The sequence below is a fragment of the Anolis sagrei genome, chromosome X (assembly GCF_037176765.1).
Source record: "Anolis sagrei isolate rAnoSag1 chromosome X, rAnoSag1.mat, whole genome shotgun sequence".
In the NCBI taxonomy this organism is placed as follows: Eukaryota; Metazoa; Chordata; class Lepidosauria; order Squamata; family Dactyloidae; genus Anolis; species Anolis sagrei.
In genome coordinates, this window is record NC_090034.1 from 66,301,517 (window position 1) to 66,307,596 (window position 6,080).

Consider the following 6,080-nt stretch of genomic DNA (forward strand, 5'->3'; position numbering starts at 1 on the left):
GTTTGACCATTGCTAAAGGGTTATGCATCATGTTTTTGCCTTTGGATCTTTGGATCTTTGGAATCCAAAGGAATGTGCCTTTGGAACATTGCCTTTGCATTTAAGTCTCTGTTTTGCCTATAGACCTATTGCATTTCTATTTGTTTTGATTTTGCTTTTTTCAATAAACTACAAAAACCTACAGCTTTGGTGTGGTGGTGTCTGGAGCAAGGTGAATACTATCCTGAGTTGCAGCACATCTCTCCAGCCTGGCACGTTCTCCCTCACCCGCACATGCATATCACTCTGCCATGCGCCGAGCATGCCTGCTCTCCCCTCCTCTCCTGGAGTCTCAGAAACCCAGCCTCCATTAGCATGGTGCCAGAGCTCTCTTGGCACGTAGGAATGACGCACCCGGAGAGCTCCAGCACTGTGCGAATTGAGACCTGATGTTTGTTGTTGTTCATTTGTTCAGTCGACTCTTTGTGACTTCATGGATAAGCCCACGCCAGAGCTCCCTGTCAGTTGTCACCACACCCAGCTCCTTCAAAGTTAATCCAGTCACTTCAAGGATACCATCCATCCATCTTGCCCTTGGTTGGCCCCTCTTTCTTTTTGCTTCCATTTTCCCCAGCATAATTGTCTTCTCTAAGCTTTCTTTTCTTCTCATGATGTGGCCAAAGTACTTCATCTTGGCTGGATTATGGATACATTCTTTTAATTTTAAAAGGGGGGGGGGGGTTGGGGGAGAGGGTTAGAGTGTCCAGGTGTTCTCCTGGAAAGCTCTGGGAGTGCATCTGGACACCCACCCCAGAAAGCACACTTTCTGCGGCGTGTGTGGATGAGGACCCAGGTTAAAGGACTGTCTGAATGCGCCCATAGTCATCTCCTTAACTTGGGTTTTGTGGCCTTTTGCAGTTGGGCACCACCAGGCTGACAATTACAATCTGCCAAAGAGTGCTGTCTCCTCACCAAACTACAAACCCCAGAGCCTCTTCTTTATCTCCTCCAAACCAATACGGTGTCAGAAAAGACGGTCTACCTCTTGCCTGACACGAACCCTGTGGTTACGCACAAGGTGTCTCTTTCTGCCCTGTCAGCACAGAAAATCCAGGCAAGATTAATTTATGATATTGCAGTCAAATTTGCTGGGCATGCTTTTAACCAATAATGTATGTTTACATCCAAAATGTTTCCTGCTTAAGTTTTAATCATGCTGAATTTACTTGTTTTTTTAAAATATATATATATGTAGGCACTATTCCTTTCAGTATCTTATATAGTATTTTAAGGGCGTATCTCACCATTGATATATGTAGCATTTTAATTATTTATATAGGATTTTAATGGTGTATATTATATTTTATTTAATAATCTGGATTTCATGTATTTATTTGTTTGCCTTATACTGTATGTGAAAGACCTATGGTCTAAGCATTGAATAAAACTTGACAAACCTGGGCTTTAGCACAACAGGTTATCTACCAGCTGCAATAAATCTTGTCAATCGAAAGGTTGGCAGCAAAGCCCTGATTGGGGTGAACTCCTGGCCTTTAGCCCAGCTTCTGCCTACCTAGCAGTTTGAAAACAAATGTGAGTAGATAAATATGTCAGGATCCAGTTTCCGGAGCCCAGACTTTGGCGCCGAAAACTAGACTCCTGACGTTTCACCCCGATAAGGAATCTGCAGCTGGTGGCCTTGGAGGGAGGCAGTTGTCTGGTGGCGGGAAGCTTTTGCGCGGGGTTTTGGGTTTGGCGGGAGTTCACGTTTTGAACTGGTGGGAATGTATATAAGGGATTGCCTGCTGCGACCAGGCAATCCCGGCTTTTCTGTGTCTTAGTATCTGATAGTAAAGTTCTTTGATTAGGATGGAAGTCTCGTGTCATCATTGAGCCCAACTATCGTGAGCTGACTTTAAGCCGGGATTCCTCGCACCATCCTGCAGCAGTAGTGAGGTGCTATGATGGAAGAGGGGAGCGAATCCCCCTTGGAGGAGGAAGAAGACACAGTCCTCGGAGCGATGGGAGGAAAACTAACCTCGCCTCTCGGCGAGGCCGAGGCAGAGCTCGAAAGAGTGGCGGCGCTCGCCTCCTGAACAGCATATGCTAACCCTAACGGGGTCACCCAAAGGCGAACGAGAGAGGTCACAGGAAGAGGCAGCAGCGAGATAGACTTCACCTCCCCCCAAAGGTATGGCTACTTGGAGGAGAGGGTAGCTGCCATGGAAACCACATTAGCCATGATGTCAAGGCTGATGGATCGCCTGCCCCCCCTGCTGGAGGAACCCCAGCCCCGCATGGAGTCGCCATGGGAGGGGAGTGCGGGGAGCAGCCAGATCCTGGGGGTGAGGCGTAGGACCCAAGCAGCTCCGAGCGACGGAGGAGAGAGAATGCCACGGGGAGCCACAACAACCCCGCAGACCCTTCCTGTAGCAGTCCCAGCCGGGGCAGGACGTGGCACGGGGCAACCCGGAGCACTGTTCGGGCAACCCGCACAACCGGGAGGAATGGCACACGCAGGCGCCCAGGGGATGCAGCCCCAACCCCTGCAGCAGAGGAGAGAGGAGCTGCGTGCAGAATTTGGAGGGAAGTCTGAAGACCTTGATTTCTTCCTGACGCTGGTACAAGGGTATCTGGAGGACAACATGCATACCTTCAGATCGGAGGCCAGCCGAGTGAGAGCTGTAGGGACAGCGTTGAGGGGAGGCGCAGCAAGTTGGTATGTCCAACTCCATGCCCGACGCGACCCATGCCTGGGGTCAGCGAGGGCGTTCTTAGCTGCTTTGGAAGCGCGCTTCCAGGACCCCCTCGAGCGCATCAAGGTGAGAGATAGGCTGAAAACCATCACTCAAGGCCAGAGAAGTGTATCAGAGTTTGCCGAGGAATTCCAGTTGCTCGCCGAAAGGGTCCCAGAGTGGTCAGCCCAAACCAAAGTCGAAATCTTTAAAGAGGGCTTGAGGAAGGAATTGCTGGCCTGAGCGCTTCACCGCGACAACCCGGGAACGATCCAAGGATGAATCCAACTAGCCGGGCGGGTTGAGATGACGTTGGCCCAAATCAGGAGGCATCGAGGAGCGGCGGCGCAGACCAGACCGCCAAGGATGGAGAGCCGGAAGCCTGGAGGGGAGCCGCCCAAGAAAGAGCCTGCGAGCGGAGAGAGAAGCCGGCAGAACGGGTGCTTTATTTGCGGCCGTTTAGGCCAGAAAGCCTCCGGCTGTTGGCAGAGGAGGGGGGGATCCCCCGCGGCCCAAAACGAAAGCCGCTGCTGGAAAGAAAGCGGAGGAATGTTTCCCCCTGGAGGCCCCAATGGGATCCTTGGTGAGTCACAGCCCTGGAATGTTAGTCTTCCCCATCAGGCTAGAAGGGATGGGTAAATGGGCCAGCTGCAAAGCCTTTGTAGATTGCGGGTGCTCCAGGAACATAATGACTCCCGAACTAGCAGAGGAACTGGAATGCGAGAAGATAACTTTGCAGATCCCCATAGCTTTCACCCAATTAGACGGGTCGATGGCATCAGGCGCCCCGGCGAGGTTTGAAGTTAGGGGAGTGAAGTGCAAAGTGGGCGGCTGGGAGGGTGAGATAACATTTGTTATCTCCCAATTAGCAACATACAACATAATCCTGGGTATGCCATGGCTACGAAGAGCAAACCCTTGCATAGATTGGGAGGAGAGGAGCCTGAGATTCCCAAAGACGCCAACAAGAATGGGTGGTCGAGGTGAGGAAAGCAAGCCTAAGGATTGGGTGCAGGACATTCCCCCCCAATACCGGGACTTTGCTGATGTTTTTGATGAGAAGGAAGCTGACAGACTACCTCCCAAAAGGAGGGTTGAGGTGAAAATTGAACTGCACAAGGACGTTACACTCCCTAAAGCCAAAATCTACCCGATGTCGGCTAGGGAGATGGACGAATTGAAACAGTACATAGACAAAAACCTCACGCGGGGGTTCATTGAGCCTTCCGATTCCTCCCTCGGGGGCCCCGTGCTATTTAGACGGAAAAAGGACGGTTCGCTTCGACTGGGTGTAGACTCCAGGGGGCTAAACGCCGTGAGCACAACCACCTGTTACCCTCTACCCCTAACCAAGGACTTATTATCTAGACTGGTGGAGGGGAGGGTGTTCACGAAACTGGACTTGATTGAGGCTTACCACAAACTCAGGGTGAAGCCAGAGGACAGGTGGAAAACTGCATTCTCATGTGCGCAAGGATTGTACCAATTCTGTGTTTTACCTCACGGCCTAAAAGGAGGGGGAGGAGCGTTCATGCAGATGATCAACGAAGTGTTACACCCATTATTGTACCGTGGGGTCTTTTGTTTTATTGATGATGTAATAATTTTTAGTAAAAATGAAGCGGACCATACCCAATTGGTGAGGGAGGTACTCCAAAGGCTAAGGGAGGCAAAATTGTTCGCCAAACTAGCCAAATGTGAGTTTAATAAGAAGCAAATTGACTTCTTAGGATATAGGATATCCCACAAAGGTATTGCTATGGATCCCACAAAGGTGGAGGACGTGAGAGCATGGGAGCCCCCAACCACACGCAAACAGCTACAGTCATTCTTGGGGTTCGCAAACTTTTACCGATCATTCATAAAAGATTTTGCCCAGCTCACGTTACCACTCACAGAACTGCTGAAAACAAAAGGGAAGGGGGAGTCAGCCAAAACACGATCCCCGGGGGCTAAGCTAGTATGGTCAAAGGAGTGTCAGGATGCCTTCGAAAAGCTAAAGTGCAGATTTACAGAGGAACCACTTTTAACACACCCTGATACGGCCAAGCAGTTCGTGCTGCATTGCGATGCATCCAATTGGGCATATGGAGCAGCACTTATGCAAAGAGATTCTGAGGGGAACTTGAAGCCTTGTGGGTTCATATCCAAAAAATTCACTGAGACAGAACATAATTGGCCGATTTGGGAAAAGGAGGCACTAGCGATAATGAGGGCACTGGAATGTTGGAGGCACCTATTAGAAGGGAGCAGAATCCCATTTGAGGTGTGGACTGATCATAGAAACCTACAGTACCTAACATCTCCCCGCAAATTGTCAGCCAAACAAGACGCCCAAGATGAGAAACTTATATATACCTCTATCTATGTACAGTTGTCTGTCCTGTCAGTGTATATACAGCATTGAAAGTTTGCCATATATGTGTTCTATGATCTGCTCTGAGTCTCCATTGGAGTGAGAAGGGCGGAATATAAATACTGTAAATAAATAAATACCATATTGTAAGGGATCACGGGTTTAGGGTGCGGGGTCCCCTTTCGAAGAAATCTACAGAGTCCAATAGGTTCATGTAAGACACCATTTATTCATGCTGATTGGCATGAGGCAGACAGACAGCACTTCTGTATGAGCTTTCACAGACTTCCGTGCCCTCCTCTGTTTTTGCTGACCTTTATACTCAAGTAATACAAGGATTTTTTGGTCATGGAAAGTACTCTCTTTCCAGCCCCCCTCCCTTGACCTTTTGATGGAAAGTACCTTCTTGCACCTGCAGACTTTGCACTTAACCACAACCTTTGTGCTTAACCACAACCTAACTTCCTATGTAAGCTTGAACTTTGTATGACCTCTACATGTCATCTCTTGTTTTTAAAACATTTTCTTCCACTTTGCTCCTTTTCTACAGAGAAAGGGTATATTTTCTTTTGTTGCTAATTTCATTCAAAGCCCCTTGCTTAGCTTTGCTAATTTCACTCAAAGACCCTTTCAATACCATAGGATTGAGTCGTGTCAGTTAAAGTGCTGCCAAAATTCTGCAGTATATAACCAGCCCAAGGCCATGCAATCCAAATTGTCTAACCAGATAATCCACATTATTATCTGCTTTGAACTGGACTGTCGAGTCTACACTGACATATAATACAGTTCAAAACAGATAACCTGGATTTTATGGCAGTGTAGAAGGGCCCTGAGGATCATTGGCTAAAAGATGTGCAAATTAATTGTAATGGATCACAGAGATCCCAATTTCTTTATTTGTTGAAAAAAACAGGTTGGCCCTGTGAGATTCTTAGTTGGGGCTTTAATTGTGGAGGCTCCTTCTTTGGAGGTTTTTAAGCAGAGGCTGGATGGCCATCTCTCGGGGG